This window comes from Chiloscyllium punctatum, chromosome 8 (genome assembly GCF_047496795.1).
Source record: "Chiloscyllium punctatum isolate Juve2018m chromosome 8, sChiPun1.3, whole genome shotgun sequence".
In the NCBI taxonomy this organism is placed as follows: Eukaryota; Metazoa; Chordata; class Chondrichthyes; order Orectolobiformes; family Hemiscylliidae; genus Chiloscyllium; species Chiloscyllium punctatum.
Window position 1 is genome coordinate 6,882,227 of NC_092746.1, and position 16,873 is coordinate 6,899,099.

General features: G+C 42.2%; 1 protein-coding gene across 1 annotated transcript in view; it reads left to right on the plus strand.

Annotated features, from left to right (window-relative positions):
- Positions 1-3,857: 3,857 nt before the first annotated feature.
- LOC140480359 (antizyme inhibitor 2-like) overlaps positions 3,858-16,873 on the plus strand; it is an 87,772-nt gene continuing 74,756 nt past the window's right edge. Inside the window, exon 1 of the mRNA XM_072575119.1 lies at positions 3,858-4,014. The gene's annotated coding sequence lies outside the window, so the exon portion shown is untranslated. The remainder of the gene's footprint in view (positions 4,015-16,873) is intronic.

Genomic DNA, 16,873 nt, shown 5'->3' on the forward strand with positions numbered 1-16,873 from the left:
AGGGCGGTGGTGGATGGTTGCTTTTCAGACTGGAGGCTGTGATCAACGGTTTGCCACAAGGATAGGTGATGGGTTGGCTCCTTTTCGTCATTTATATAAATTATTTGGATGTGAATATAGGAAGTATGTTTAGTAGACTCATAGAGTCACAGAGATGTACAGCACAGAAACAGACCCTTCGGTCCAACTTGTCTATGCCAGCCAGATATCCCAACCCAATCTAGTCCCACCTGCCAGCACCTGACCCATATACCTCCAAACCCTTCCTATTCATATACCCATCCAAATGCCTTTTAAATATTGCAATTGTATCAGCCTCTACCACTTCCTCTGGCAGCTCATTCCATACACGTACCACCATCTGCATGAAAATGTTGCCCCTTAGGTCTCTTTTATATCTTTTCCCTCTCACTCTAAACCTCTAGATCTGGACTCCCCCACCCCAGGTAAAAGAGTTTGTCTATTTATCTTCTCCACGTCCATCATGATTTTTTAAACCTCTATTAGGTCACCCCTCAGCCTCTGATGCTCAACGGAAAACAGCCCCAGCCTATTCAGCCTCTCCCTATAGCTCAAATCCTCCAACCCTGGCAACATCCTTGTTAATTTTTTGTGAACCCTTTCAAGTTTCACAACATCTTTCTGATAGGAAGGAGACCAGAATTGCATGCAACATTCCAACAGTGGCCTAACCAATGTCCTGTACAGCCGCAACATGCCCTCCCAACTCCTGTACTTAATGCTCTGACCAATAAAGGAAAGTATACCAAACGCCTTCTTCACTATCCTATCTACCTGCGACTTCACTTTCAAGAAGATATCTTTGTTCAGCAACACTCCCCAGGACCTTACTATAAAGTGTATAAGTCCTGCTAAGATTTGATTTCCCAAAATGCAGCACTTCGCATTTATCTAAATTAAACTCCATTTGCCACTTCTCAGTTCATTGGCCCGTCTTCTTGAGATCCCGTTGTAATCCTTCACTGTCCACTACACCTCCAATTTTGGTGTCGTCTGCAAACTTAGTAACTATACCTCTAATGCTCACATCCAATCATTTATATAAATGACAAAAAATAGTGGACCCAGCACCGATCCTTGTGGCATTCCTTGGGTTACAGGCCTCCAGACTGAAAAATAACATTCCACCACCACCCTCTGTCTTCTACCTTCAAGCCAGTTCTGTATCAAAATGGCTAGTTCTCCCTGTATTCCGTGAGATCTAACCTTGCAAACCAGTCTCCCATGGGGAATCTTGTCAAATGTCTTACTGAAGTCCACATAGATATAATCTACTGCTCTGCCCTCATCAATCCTCTTTGTTACTTCTTCAACAACTTTGATTTTCCATGCACAAAGCCATGTTGACTATCCCTAATCAGTCCTTGCCTTTCCAAACACATGTATATCCTGTCCCTGCGGATTCCCTCCAACAACTTGCTCACCACTGACGTCCAACTCACTGGTCTACAGTTCCCTGGCTCGTTCTTACTACATTTCTTAAACAGTGGTACCACATTAGCCAACCTTCAGTCTTCCGGCACCTCACTTGTGATAATACAAATATCTCAGTAAGAGGCCCAGCAATCACTTCCCCAGCATCCCACAGAGTTGTAGAGTACAGTTGATTAGGTCCTGGGGATTTATCCACTCTTATGCATTTCAAGTCATCCAGCACTTCCTCCTCTGCAATATGGACATTTTTCAAGATGTCACCATCTATTTCCTGACCTTCCATATTTTACATATCCTTTTCCACAGCATATACTGATGCAAAATTCTCGTTTAGTATCTCCCGCATTTCCTGCGGCTCCACACAAAGTCCATCTTGCTGATCTTTGAGGGGCCCTATTCTCTCCTTAGTTATCCTTTTGTCCTTAGTGTATTTGTAAAAACCCTTTGGATTCTCCTTAATTCTATTTGCCAAAGCTATCTCATGTCCCCTTTTTGCCCCCTGATTTCCCTCTTAACTATACTTCTACTGCCTTTATACTCTTCTAAGGATTAATTCGATCTATCCTGTCTATACCTGACACACGCTTCCTTCTTTTTCTTAACCAAACCCTCAATTTCTTTAGTCATCCAGCATTCCCAACACCTACCAGCCTTTCCTTTCACCCTAACAAGAATATACAGTCTCTGGACTCTCATTATCTCATTTCTGAAGGCTTCCCATTTCCCTTTACCTGCAAATATCTGCCCCCAATCAGCTTTTGAAAGTTCTTGCCTCATACTGTCAAAATTGGCCTTTCTTCAATTTAGAACGTCAACTTTTAGAACTGGTTGATCCTTTTCCATTACAATTTTAAAACTAATCGAATTATGGTCACTGGCCCCAAAGTGCTCCCCCACTGACACCTCAGTCACCTGCCCTGCTTTATTTCCCAAGATTAAGTCAAGCTTTGCACCTTCTCTAGTAGGTACATATACATTTGCAGATAACACCAAAATTTATGGTGTAGTGGGCAGCAAAGAAGATTACCTCAGAGTACAACAGGACCTTGATCAGATATGCTGATGGGCAAAGGAGTGGCATATGGAATTTAATTTAAATAAATATGAGGTGCTGCATTTTGAAAATGCAATCAGTACAGGACTTATACATGTAGTGATAAGCTCATGTGGTGTGTTGCTCAACAAAGAAACCTTCGAGTGCAGGCTCATAGATCTTTGAAAGTAGAGTTACAGGTAGGGCAGATAGTGAAGAGGGCACTTGGCATGCTTGCCTTTATTGACCAGTGCACTGAGTAGAGAAATTGAGAGGTCATGTGGCAGCTGTACAGGACATTGGTTAGGCCACTTTTACTGTGTTCAACTCTATTTTCTCTGCTCTAGTAAGGATATTGTGAAACTTGAAAGGGTTCAGAAAAGATTTACAAGGATGTTGCCAGTGTTGGAGGGTTTGAGCTATAGGGAGAGGCTGAACAGGCTGGGGCTGTTTTCCCCGGAGCATCGGTGGCTGAGACGTGACCTTATTGAGGTTTAGAAAATCATGAGGGACATGAACAAGATGAATAGCCAAGATCTTTTTCCCAGGGTAGGGGAGTCGATATCGGTTGAAGGTGAAAGGGGAAAGATTTAAAAGGAAGCTAAGGGGCAGCTTTATCATGCAGAGGATGGTCTGTATATGGAATAAGCTGCCAGAGAAAGTAGTGAAGGCTGGTACAATTACAGCATTTAAAATGGAAGGGTACAAGAATAGTAAGGTTTTAGAAGGATATGGGCTAAATGCTGGCGATGGGACTAGATGAATTTTGGATATCTAGTCAGCAAATTTGAGTTGGACCAAAGGATCTGTTTCCATACTGTATAGCTGTACGACTCTATGACTCAAAAAGGAAAGTGGAGTTGAGGATTATCACATCAGCTACAATCTCGCAGAGTAGATTCAATGGGTTGGATGTCTACTTCTGCTCCTCTGTCTTATGGTCTTCATTATGAGTGGGGTGGGTGCTGTCTAAAACACTCAGGATGCCAACTGTTGTGGAATACACAACTTCAGGGGCTCCATTATCAGGACAAAGAGGGAGTCAGGGCTGAGGAAAGTCCATCAGGATAGGAGAATACAACACATTAAGCAGACATATGTTAAGGACTTTGCAAACTGTGTGCTCATTGCACATTATGCTACCACATTATGATACCAGAGAAACCTATATAACCAGGTTACACAATGTAAGGTGCAGTAATATGTGACTCAAATGAAGCTCAGGGAGACAGTCTGTTGGAGTCCTAATCCCAGTGTTGTAGGTGGAGGATAGACTTGTTGCGCTGAAAGGAAGGAGTGCCTTTATTTCCATCACAAAGGAAGGCTGAAGTCTGTCAGGCAGCGAGATTTGAGGACAGTCGGCAGTGAAATTGAAGGCGGAGGCATATCAGGGGACAAACACATAGTTGGGAGGATCCGCCAAGTCAGTGAACCCACGCCCACAATTCGGATCCAGAATCAGCAGTGGCTAGATCAAGAAACCTTTGTGGGACAGGATCGAGAATCATCGCGGGACAGAGCCGGAGGTAAAGGTCATTTTTGGGGTGGTGGTTAAGGAGCGAAATGAGAGCCATGTCTAAGATGACACCTTTAGTTGGGGAGCCAGGGTCTCAGTAACTACATTTCAGGTGGATTAAAGAACAACTTTAATAGCTAAAACGAAGAAAACGATTTGGAATCTCAGGGTCCTGTGAGAAAAGCAACAGATCTGGGGAGGGGATCAGGTGAAGAGAAGCCAAAACAAAGTCACACAGGAGTCCAGGTGAAAACAAGGACTGCAGATGCTTGAAACCAGAGTCTAGATTAGAATGGTGCTATTCATCCTCCTAAGCTGATTGCTATCCACTCTTCTGTCTGAGAGACAGATCTTCTCTCTCTTTGGCTCTATTTTCACCGATCCTTTACACCTTACCCCCTCCCCCCACTCTATCTTCTGCATTAAAAAAAACATTTTTTCCTCACTATCATCAGTTCTGAGGAAGGGTCTCTGGAGCCAAAATGTAAACTTCCCGATTTCTCTCAACAGATGCTGCCAGACCACTGAGTTTTTCCCAGCAGTTTCTATTTTTGTTCTCTCCTGATTGTCTATGTTAGTGCCACCAGGTCTTCAGGGATGGTGTTGGTGTTGGTTTGGAATGTTTTGTGCCAGGTATGAATCTGTAAGTATACCTACGCCAGGCTGTGCTTGATTTGTCTGTAAGGCAGCTTTCCCAATTTTGGCACCAACATCCAAGGGCTAGTAAGGAGGACTTTGCAGGTTCAATAGAGCTGTGTTTGCATTTGTTGTTTCTGGGAACAGTTGATCAGTCTTTTTTTTTTGTTTTTTCCTTCTTAGCAATTTGATATAACTGAGTGGTTTCCTCAGCCATTTCAGAGACACATAGGTGGGTCTGAAGTCACACTTGGCAGTTTGTTGGTATCAGGTAATGAGTTTGTTTAAAGTCCACATAGTTTGGCCACATCAGCAACTTGTAGGTCTTTGTATTTCCCGAACTATTTCAGCGTTGGGAATCATTTACATTTGAATTGCTGTTTCTTTAATTTTGGGAATAAACCGATTAGATATTTAAAAATGACTAGAGCTCCCTCCACAGTTGTGGCAATGTACTAGCTTTTAAAGTCACAATGTCCATGTTACACAGCAATTTGAATTATTAAATCTAGGTAACTTCCCTCAAGCCTGGATCTACATTTCTGGAAGTTAGATTGATCATGTCTCTCCAAACATCTCGCTACTTGTTTATCTTTGGAATCCAATTCTCCTGAAATGTTTGTTTCTAAATCGCAATGAGCAGCATCTGAAATTAAAATAAATCCTTGTAAATCCTTGTAAATTCTCTGAACAACTGCCCAAATCTTTAAATCCTTAAACTTTGCGACATATTTTTAACGCCAAAGTCTGTCCAACCAATGCAGAATTTGTTACAATTACTCCAACATTTAAACACATTCATTTGTTTCACACAGAGGTGGAAAAGCCGAGCATGTGCTCTGAAAATAAATGAAAACAGACAAGTCAACCGTGACAGCCTAAGCAGCAAACTGCTTTAAAACCATATCCACAATGTCCCAGAAAGGGAACACACTTGGAAGTGACACACGATGACACGCAAACCACAAAACTACAGAAGCTGCTTCTCGCTCTAAATGATTTTAACCGAGTGATACAGATTCAGCAGCAGCCTGTAACAGTCCGTCTCTGGCGCGTATTCACCGAAAATAATTGATTTCTCTCTGCTCCTGTGTTAGTGCTAGTGCTGTCTCTACTGGAATACAGACTGCATTAGTGAAAGGCACTGTGACTCAGTAGACCACGGGCTCTGGTAAAATGAATCACTTTGTCATGAGTGTGGATACATACATTTTGTGTCTGTGTCTCAGCCTCAAAGCCAATTGGTTGATCTGGAACTTCATGTTCACAAATTGGATCATATTAAAATATTTCTGAAACATTAAAGCAACTGGTCTGATGACATCTCTACAGCGGAATGGTTGATACCTTTCATTGAACTGATGCCATTAAGGTCATCAGTGTTTTAAACCTTTTATGTAACCCTATGCTATACCTGTCCTGGGAGTGTTTGATGGGGACAGTGCAGAGGGAGCTTTACTGGGTAGCTAAAATTGTGTTGTACCTGTTCTGGGAATGTTTGGTTGGGACAAGTTTGAGGGAGTGTTAATTTCTATTTAAAGGAGTAGAGAGAGTTTTACCCTGTCTCTGACCTGGTGCTGTGTTTGTCCTGGATGTGTGCCTGCACTGGCACTCTGAACATTTGGACTTTGTGCCAATTTCCTGCCATTTCCCATTTTTTCACACACAGGAATAAAGAGTACCGGGCTAATAGCAAGTTTCTTTGCAGTGTAGGTGAGCAGTGAGATCTTGGTGTCCAGGTACAAAGTTCCCTGAGAGTTGCCACCCAGGTTGATAGGGTTGTTAAGAAGGCATACAGTGTGTTAGCTTTTATTGGTAGAGGGATTGAGTTTTGAGCCACGGGGTCATGTTGCAGCTGCATAAAACTCTGGTTTGGCCGCATGTGGAGTATTGCGTACAGTTCTGGTCACTGCATTATAGGAAGGATGTGGAAACTTTGGAAAGGGTTCAGAGGTGATTTACTCGGATGTTGCCTGGTACAGAGGGAAGGTCTTATGATGAAAGGCTGAGGGACTTGAAGCTATTTTTGTTAGAGAGAAGAAGGTTGAGAGGTGACTTAATTGAGACATATATGATAATCAGAAAGTTAGATAGGGTGGACAGTGAGAACCTTTTTCCTTGGATGGTGATGGCTAGCACGAGGGGATGTAGCTTTAAATTGAGGGCTGATAGATATAGCACAGATGTCAGAGGTGGTTTCTTTACTCAGAGAGTAGTAGGGGCGTGGAACGCCCTGCCTGTAATAGTAGCAATCTTGCCAACTTTAAGGGCATTTAAATGGTGATTGGATAAACAGGAGAAGGGCTTATGCCCGAAACGTCGATTTTCCTGTTCCTTGGATGCTGCCTGACCTACTGCGCTTTTCCAGCAACACATTTTCAGCAATGTTCTGGGGACCCAGTTTTGCCATTGCAGATGGTGGAATTTGAATTCAGTAAAAATCTGGAATTGAAAAGGTCTAATGATAGCTACAAATCCATTGTCGATTGTTCTAAAAACCCATCTGATTCACTAAAGTCCTTCAGAAAGGGAAATAACCGTCCTCACCTGATCTGGCCAACATGTGATTTCAAACCCACAGCAATGTGGTTGGCTCTTAACTACCCTCTGGGCAATTAGGGATGGGTAATAAATGCTGATCTAGCCATTAATGAATAAGGAACACTTTAAATACCGATAGCTAACCAATATTCCCTTCTCAATCTTAAACCGTTCTAGTGACTGAGCTTTACCCAGGCAGCATATTAAAGAAAAATGCAACATATTAGTTTAACACCACAGCCAATCTAGATGTAAATCTCTTTTCTTGATCCCCTGATCAGCCATTCTGCTCCTTTTATCAACCTTTTACTATTTATGTGCTTCTAGAAGATTTTTCAATTTCCCTTTATCTTAACTGCCACTCTTTGTTCATGATCCCTCTTTGCCTCTCTTTTTTTGCTTTGACATCTCCCTTCCAAACCTTCTGCATTTGGCTTGATTCTCCATCACGTTTACTATCCTAAGCAGGCAGTTACTTCTTTAATTTAGTTTCTCTGTCCGTGCTGTACCTGCCCTGGAATGTTGATGGATGTTGATTGACTGAATACCAATGAGAGTACTACAGTAGGTGATTGCAAATGGCTGCTTGAATACTTAGATCCTCCAAATCATGAATCCTTAGAGTTTCTACATGGAGCCTGCAGAAGGGTTTATACTGACAGCTCAAACCAGGCAATGAATCTGATCAGTAGTGACCTGTAAGTGGTGATCATGTGCAGTGAATGCAAATCTTTCTTCTGTATCTCTCACCATCAGGGAGTCTGACGTTAGAACTGAAAACAGTAACAGGGATAAAATATCTCATTTATTTTTATAAAAGTGCTTTATATCATGTAAATGAAGTGTAAGAAATGAAAATAACTAGATAGCTCTGACATTTAGACTTGAGACACAGAGAAGTGCTGCATCTGATGCAAAATACTTGAAGAGAACTGGGCTCATAGTTCAAGCTAAATACTGTCCTATGCATTGACCTGAGCTTCTTTGCATTGACAGGTGCTCAGTCAAGCCAGGCACAGATCCTTGCACAATAGCGTGTGTTCTCGCCCGTTGTATAGATTAGATTCCCTACAGCAAAAAAAAGGCCTTTCGACCCAACATGTCCACACCAACCCTCCAAAGAGTAGCCCATCCAGACCCATTCCCCTCCCCTATATTTACCCCTGACTAATGTACCTAACACTATGAGCAATTTAGCATAGCCAATTCACCTAACCTGTACATCTTTGGACCGTGGGAGGAAACCAGAGCACCCAGAGGAAACCCACGCAGACCTGGGGAGAATGTGCAAACTCCACACAGACAATCGCCCAAGGCTGGGATCGTACCCAGGTCCCTGGCACTGTAAGGCAGCAGTGCTAACCACTGAACCACTGTGCTGCCCTTGGTAAGGGGTGCATATGGTAGGTTGTCCCAGCCATAATTCCACACTTGCTAACATAAACTGGGGATAAAGATTTCCATTTACCATATATAGCTGTTTAAAAATAAAACTTTCACTGCCATTGTTTAGATCAAACGTCACAGAGTTGACCCTCCTGCAGGTAATGCTTTTGAGAGGTTGATTTACAGAATCGTACAATGGTTACAGCACAGGAGAAGGCCATTCAGCCCAGCATGTCTACACTGACTCTACTAAATGATCAGTTCACTTTAGGCTAGTTCCTCACCTTCATTGTATAACCCCTCACCTTTGGATAATCCAATTTGCTCTCAAAAGTCTGAATTGAAGCTGCCTCCTCACCCTTGGACAGTGCATTCCAGATCCAAACCACTCATGTCCCCTGAAAATGATTTCCCCATTTCCTCATTGTTTCTTTTACCAATTAACTTAAAAATGTGCCCTCTTGAACTTGATCCTTCCAACTATGGGACCACTTTCTCCCTCTCTATTCTGCCAGTATCCCTTATGACTTTGATCATCTTGATCAAATCTCCTTTCATCCTCTCAGTCTTCTGTCTCCAAAGAAAACAGTCTCACCTACTCCTATTTACCATATAACTGAAATTCCTCATTTCTGATACCCCTCCTTGATGTGTTCATGTCTTGCAAATGCAAATGACTTCAATTTAACCCCAACTGAAATCCAGAAATTTGTAACGTAACAACCAGCAGGGTCTTTTCCCCAGGGTAGTGGAGTCTAAAATTAGTGGGCATAGGTTTAAGATGAGAGAGCAAAGGACCTAAGGAACAACTTTTTTACACAGAGAGTGGTGCATGTATAGAATGAGCTGCCAGAGGAAGTGGTGAAGGCTGGCACAATTACAACATTTAAAAGACATCTGGATTGGTATATGAATAGGATGGGTTCAGAGGGATATGGGCCAAATTCTGGCAAATGGGACGAGATTAATTTAGGATATCTGGTCAGCATGGATGGGTTGGACCTGTGGGATCATGTTCAATAACAACTGAGATCAGGGAGTGGCAAAACTTACCTCTTTATTGAGCATCCGCAGTAGCACAGCTCGAGGCAGCAATGGAATCCAACGTACAGTTTTACAGTAGTCTTGTGTATGCACAGCTTTTACGAACATTAAAATTTTAACATTATGGTGTCACATAGTTACATCTATTGTACACAAGCTTGCATGACATCTATCCTGGGGAAGCAGGAGATGGTTTAAGCATTTGCTAAATGCTGGCTGTTACTCCTGATCGGATTAGAATGAATTTGCATAATTAAGTCGGATTAGAATGAATTTGCATAATTAAGAAGTGTTTGTCCTTATGACTTTAAAGTTAGTAATGTTAGTAAAAATACTAGACCTATGTGATCTAAAATAAGTGAGAAATTGTACGTGCATTAAATAAAAGGGTAGACGGTGACTGCTCGCAGCTGGGTCATGAGATTTCATTTACTATTGTTGGTTTTTTTTATAGTATATTTTTATGAAGAAAAAATAGATTTTTAAATATTACAACAAATACAAAACAATGCAATTCAAAACAGTACAAAAATAGTACAAAACTAACCCCAAATAATACAAAAAATTCCCCAACCCACCCTCCTATATGAATGTATAAACATATATAGAGAAGTATAAAATTAAAAAAAACCTTAACTAGCTATTTAACTAACTAAGTAAATACCTAACAATAAACAAATAAATAGTAATAACTCAGCCCAGCCAAACAAAACACTCATACATTCACAGTTCCTCCTCCCTGGATATTGGACTCATGAAACACAATTGTTATGACTATATAAAAGCCGTTGTTAGTGTGGCAGATAAATCTGTATCCAGGTATTTCAAAAAGGGTTGCCATGTCTTGTAAAAATTCTCAGTTTTGTGGTGTACCGTATTTGTGAGAAAATCCAGGGGAATATGCTCCATAACAATATTCTGCCAACCCAACAGGCCTGGGGGGGTTTTCTGATATCCAACCTAGCAAGATATTCTTCCTTGCACAGAATGTAAGAATATTGAAAAGTTTTGCCATATGCGCGTCTGCAGGAAATACAATGGGTAGGCCCAAAAGGAGCAAAGTAGGATCCTTCTCCAACCCAACACCTAAAATCCTCTCCATTGCACCCACCACAGCTCTCCAAGTGCAGCAGGTCAGGCAGCATCCAAGGAGCAGGATAATCAACGTTTCGGGCATGAGCCCTTCTTCAGGAATGAGGAAAGAGGGTCCCCATAAACCTAATCACTTATGTAGGTCAAAAGCGAGCTTAATTGGTAATCTTTAATGTCCGGAAGGTCTACTCCCCCCAATCTGTGAAGCAACTGCATTTTGGCTAATTTAATGAGGGGCTGTTTATGGTGCCAGATAAAGGAGCTGAACCAACTGTTCAATCTCCTGAGTGTTTGTTCATTGAAAATCAGGGGGAGCATCCGTATAGGGTATAGCAAACAAGGGAGAATATTCATCTTAATAAGCGCTATTCGACCCAACCATGAGACTGGAAGTGCCTCCCATCTTTGGAGATCTTGTTTAATTTTTTTCAAATAATTGAGTAAAATTGGCTTTGAACAGCCAATCCAGAACTGGAGTAATGAATATGCCCAAATACACAAAACCCCCCGTGACCACCTAAATGGGAATCTATAGTCACACTCAAGAGCCAACTCTTCCGTAAAATCACCCATAGGCATAGCCTCTGATTTAGCAAAATTAATCTTACACCCTGAAAAAGCACCAAATGCATGAATGCATTGTATTAGGCAAGGCACTGAGACTGCTGGATTTGTCAAGAAAATTAGAACATCATCTGCATACAGCGAGATCTTATGTAATTTTGACCCCACTTCTGGAGCTGATATATTGAGATCCCCACGAATGGCCTCTGCCAACGGTTCAATCACTCACGTAAAAAGTAATGGTGAAAGGGGACAGCCCTGCCGGCTGCCCCTAGAAATATTAAAATTGCTTGATCGTACCCCGTTGGTAATGACCGCAGCGAGAGCTACACTGTAGGGAACCTTTACCCATCTTATGAAAACTTCACCCAGACCAAACCGGTCTGGAGTATAGAAAAGGTACGGCCACTCAACTCGGTCAAATGCCTTCTCTGCATATAAAGAAATCACCAATCCCTGTATTGACTGCTGTTGGCATGCTTGAATTATGTTAAGCAGCCTCCTAACGTTAAGGTGGATCTGCGAACCTTTATGAAGCCCGTCTGATCCTCTTTAGTAATAAGGGTAACACAGTCTCCAGCCTTAACGCAAGAGCCTTAGAGAGGATCTTAAAGTCCACATTTAAGAGCAAGATGGGCCTGTATGAAGCACAGTCTTCCGGATCCTTCCCTTTTTTAAGGATAAGTGAAATATTGGCCTCTCTCAGAAATGGTGGGAGACAAACATGACTGTATGAATCATTAAACATATTCAGCATCGGGCCGGACAGTATACTTATAAATTCCTTATAGAATTCACTAGGAAGTCCATCAGGACAGGGCGCCTTTCCACTCTGAAGCTGCCTCACAGCTTCCTGCACTTCTTGCTCTGGTAATGGGGCATTGAGAAAGGACTGTTGTTTGGGAGTCACACCCGGGAGCTTCAGATCGCTAAAAAAGGATTCCATTTTGGCCTGCCCCTCCTCACAATTCTCAGACTGATATAACTTAGAGTAGAATCTCTGGAATGCCACATTAATCTTTTTAGAATCACATGTTAGATTCCCAGACCCTTCCCTAATCGCTGTAATGGTTTGTGGGGCACTTCTCTTTCTGGCAAGGTATGCTAAGTATTTGCCTGGCTTGTCACCATGCTCGTATAACCTTTGCTTTGCAAAAGCCAGCTCCTTCTTTGCCATCTGCGTGAGCACAGAATTTAGTGCAGACCGCAGTGCCGTAATCCTCTGTAGTTTGACCAACGAGGGTCTGTCAAAATAGGCCTTCTCGACTACCTTCAACCGTGCTTCAAGGAGACATTGCTGCTCACCCTTCTGCTGCTTCCTACTTGTGGAATATGAAATAACTAACCCTCTGGCACAAGCTTTGGCAGTTTCCCAGAGAACAGATGAGCTATCAACCGAGCCTATGTTGATGTCTAGGAATGCCCGAAATTCCCTAGAGAAATACTCCACAAACTTGCTGTCTATGAGAATAAAGGGGTGCATTTGCCAGTACCTTGAATCCACTGTAACATCCTTAATTTTAACCATGAGGTACACTGGAGCATGATCAGAGGGGGCAATATTATCAATCGTACAGGATGCCACCAGATCCAGGGTTACCGCAGGGGTCAGAAAAAAATCATTTCTCGTGTGACATCTGTGCAGATTGGAGAAAAATGTGAAATCCCTACCTGTAGGGTGGAGACACCTACAGACGTCCACCAATGCTAATTCCCCACACAAACCCAATAACTGTTTAGTTTGTGCAGAGGGTATCGAGGGACCTTTAGGCAACCTGGCTACTGTGGGGTCTATGAGGCAGTTAAAATCTCCACCTATAATGATGTGCCAAGACTTGAAACTTATCAGTTTAGAAAAAGCATCTACCAAGAATTTAGGAGGATGAGATGGGGGACAATAAATATTTAAAATGCCATATTCTTCCCCGTTTATCAAGGCTTTAAGAATTACAAACCTCCCGTATGTGCCTTTAACACATTCCAACAATTTAAATGAGAGATTTTTCCTAACCTATGTAGCCACTCCCCTACTTCTGGTATTAAATGATGAAAAATAAACTCGGTCAAAGCCATTCTGCCGTAATTTCAGATGCTCCTTCTCATCCAAATGTGTCTCCTGTAACAAAGCAATATCCACCTTCTCCTTTCTAAGACTCAAGAGTACCTTCTTCCTCTTAATTGGTGAGTGACTTCCCTTGATATTCCAGGTACACCATTTAATCAAATCATTAGCCATAATCTTCTGCAATTACACTTAAATTCCAGAGAGGAGGAATCCGAACCACAAATTGCTGAGCCTTAGTGTTGCATGGTCCACCAAATATAAAAACTACATAAACTAAAACTACTACATTTAACAAAAATACAAAATTATTAAAAATAAAAAACAACAAAAACCAGAAAACAAACCAACATATAAAGCGCCAATAGCGCTAAGTAGGGGAACTCACCCCCTGCCCGGAGGGGGCAACTACCCATCCCGAACTACCCATAAAAACGTATCTACCCATCTCAACTACCTTCACTTCTCTCAGCTAGAGCTGCATTGCAAGCACAAGCTAAAAAGAATAAACACCCCATAGAATATCAATATGAATTTAAAAAATTATTTTATTTAAAAAAGGGGCAATAAATACCCCACCCATCCTTTGGTATGTCCTAACTTAGAAATTTAAAATGTACATCTTAACCACCGCCAGACATGGTTTGAACCAAATTATTATCAATAGAGGAAAAAAAAGGGGAAAAACAAAGCTCCAACTGGATTTCCTCCATTTCTTTTACAGAATGATAAACGCATACCCAAGCAACAATATTTATACATATTACAATTGTTTAAATTAGGTTAGTTTGTCCACAAAGTCTCTTGCCTTCTCTGATGCATCAAAGAGATGCATGGATCCATCTAAGGTCATCCGAAGCACTGCCGGATATCTCAGGGAGTACTGAATCCTAAGCTCCTTCAATCTTCTCTTGACACCATCATATGATTTCGTTTCTGGATCACCACCGCTGAAAAGTCCTGAAAAAACATGATCTTCGACCCCTTGTAAATTAGGGCCTTTGGATCCTACCCCTGGAGTCTGGAAGTCTCCATGACTCTCTCCTTATCCCGGTAATGATGGAACCGCATCAGGAAAGGACGAGGGCGTTGACCCAGACCCGACCTCCGTGCTGCGACCCGGTGAGCCCTCTCTATCTTCAATCCCATCATGCCAGTCTCCAAGTCAAGGAATTTCGGAAGCCAATCTTCAACAAATTCCGCAGGCCGCTCACCTTCCTTAGGGTGGGAGTAGGAAGCTCTTCCTTGAATGAACTGGCATCAGCTTCCACCACTGTGACCGTGTGCTCCACCTCATCCGTCCTCTTCTCCAGGTCTCCCAGCTGCTACTCATGTTTCTGCAGCATGAGAGAGACTGGAGCCAGCTTCTCTTCAATCTGTTTCCCCAACATCTCGCGAGATTTTGAGAGCTGGTTCACCAGGTCCTGGAGAATAATCGGCTCTGAGGCTGCTGCAGGCTGAGCTGCAGGCCCGGCCTCACATGCTCCTCCTCCCTTTTTAGGCATTTCTGGACAGCTGAAAATACAGATAAGTCAATTTTTAAATGTTTCTTGGAGCTCCACAATCTTTACAAGGCCTAAGAAATCCTGAAGACCTGGGTTGGGTGGGTTAAAGGACCCTCCTACTCCTGCTGCGATGTGAAGCTCTGCAGTGTGATCTTCTCAGATTGCTGCCATCTTAGATTCCCCCCGTCGGTTTTTTTAGATTTGATTAGATTCTCTACAGTGTGGAAACAGGCCCTTTGGCCCAACAAGTCCACACCGCCTTGCTGAAGAGTAACCCACCCAAACCCATTCCCCTATCCTATATTTACCCCTGACTAATGCTATTGGCAATTTAGCATGGCCAATTTACCTGACCTGCACATCTTTGAATTGTGGGCGGAAACCGGAGCACCCAGAGGAAACCCCCCGCAGACACGAGGAGAATGTGCAAACTCCACACAGAAAGGTGGGAATCAAACCCAGGTCCCTGGTGCTATGAGGCAGCAGTGCTAACCATTGAGCCACCATGCCACCCCAAGTTTTGACAGTTGTTACACATTCATTCATGCAGTTTCATGGATGCACTGTTTTGATAGTAAGTTTCTTAAAGGGGGTACTGCGGCCCTATTTATTAAGTATTTAAATACTAGTGGAGGAATAGGTTTGAAGTTCTGTAGCCTATTCAGAGACAGTTACTAAGGGCTAACTAATATTATCATTTTTCCATAGCTTCGAGTGAGTTATGGAGACAGGATGGTAGATGGCATTGTTCTAAGTAGGTCATTCAGCACTTATTCAGCAGTAGCCTTTGATCTAGAAATAGGTCAAAACACTGCTTGCATCATGGGGCTGATGAGAATCGAAAGGTATAAAGAAACAGTCATGGGTTGGAAGGAATTTTAGTTTAGTTTATCTTGTAAGAATAAAATATACTATGAAAAAGCAGTTTTATGAATGAATAGAAATGTGGTACAGTAAACATAGAGCGCTTGTGAGTTAGTAAAGAGAATCATAATACAATGTCTCACACAACAAAGGATCTGTTTCCATGCTGTACATCTTTATGACTCTATGATGCTAACACTGGAATTAATGGGAATTAGAAGGCAAACTGTCTGGTGGTTGGAGTCCTAGGCCCAAACGTCTTCAAATGATACATCAATAATTTTCCCTCTATAATATGTGCGGATGTTCATCGATGATTGTGCAATCTTTGGAATACAATGTTTAACACCGTTTGTGATTTCTCATGTTATGGACTAGGCCAGACCACTCAAAACATTCTTAAGCAGGCAGCTCAGGCCATAACTTTACAATTTGTTTTTGTTAGCGTACAGTGAACATTACCCGGAGTAAGTTGGAAGGTTGACTACCAGTTTTTAAAACAGACAAAAATTTATTCACAAAATTACACAATGAAAAACAAAGAACAGAATAAAGAACCCCTACAGAACTCAGTCTATCCAAACCAAACTTAATTATGTTGTTCCGAATACACACAACAGTCCCAATAAGCAAACCCCCTTTAAAACACGTACAAAGGGAACAAATGCTTACAGGTTGAAGCTAGAAGGGCAGAAGGAGAGAGAACCTGTTTCCACACAGCCTACTGTTGAAATTCCAACTAGTTCTGGATGGAACTGCTCAGCTAGAGAGCTGACCACTCCCCTTCCATTATACAGGTCACTTCCAAAACATGACCACTTTGGTCTTAAGACTCAACTGTTTACATGTAAACAAAAAGGCCTCTCAATACCTTTCAATCTCTGTACAAACTGGTCTAAACGGAGCCCAGCCCATTTATGACCCCTCTGAAAAAAATTCAAGGACACAGTATCCTTGAGAAAAAGAACAGCTTTGTGACATTCAGACACTGAAGCAGTCAATGCCCAAACATTGCAAGACCTGGACAAAATCCAGGTTTTGACTGAGAATCAGCAAGGAACAGCAATTTTCAAGGGCAGGATGTGATGAGCATTTTTGGGAAGGTGAGGAAGGGTGTGAATATCTTTCAGGGTGCACAGGGGATCAGAAATGCAGCAAGATGATGGAAGGAGAGA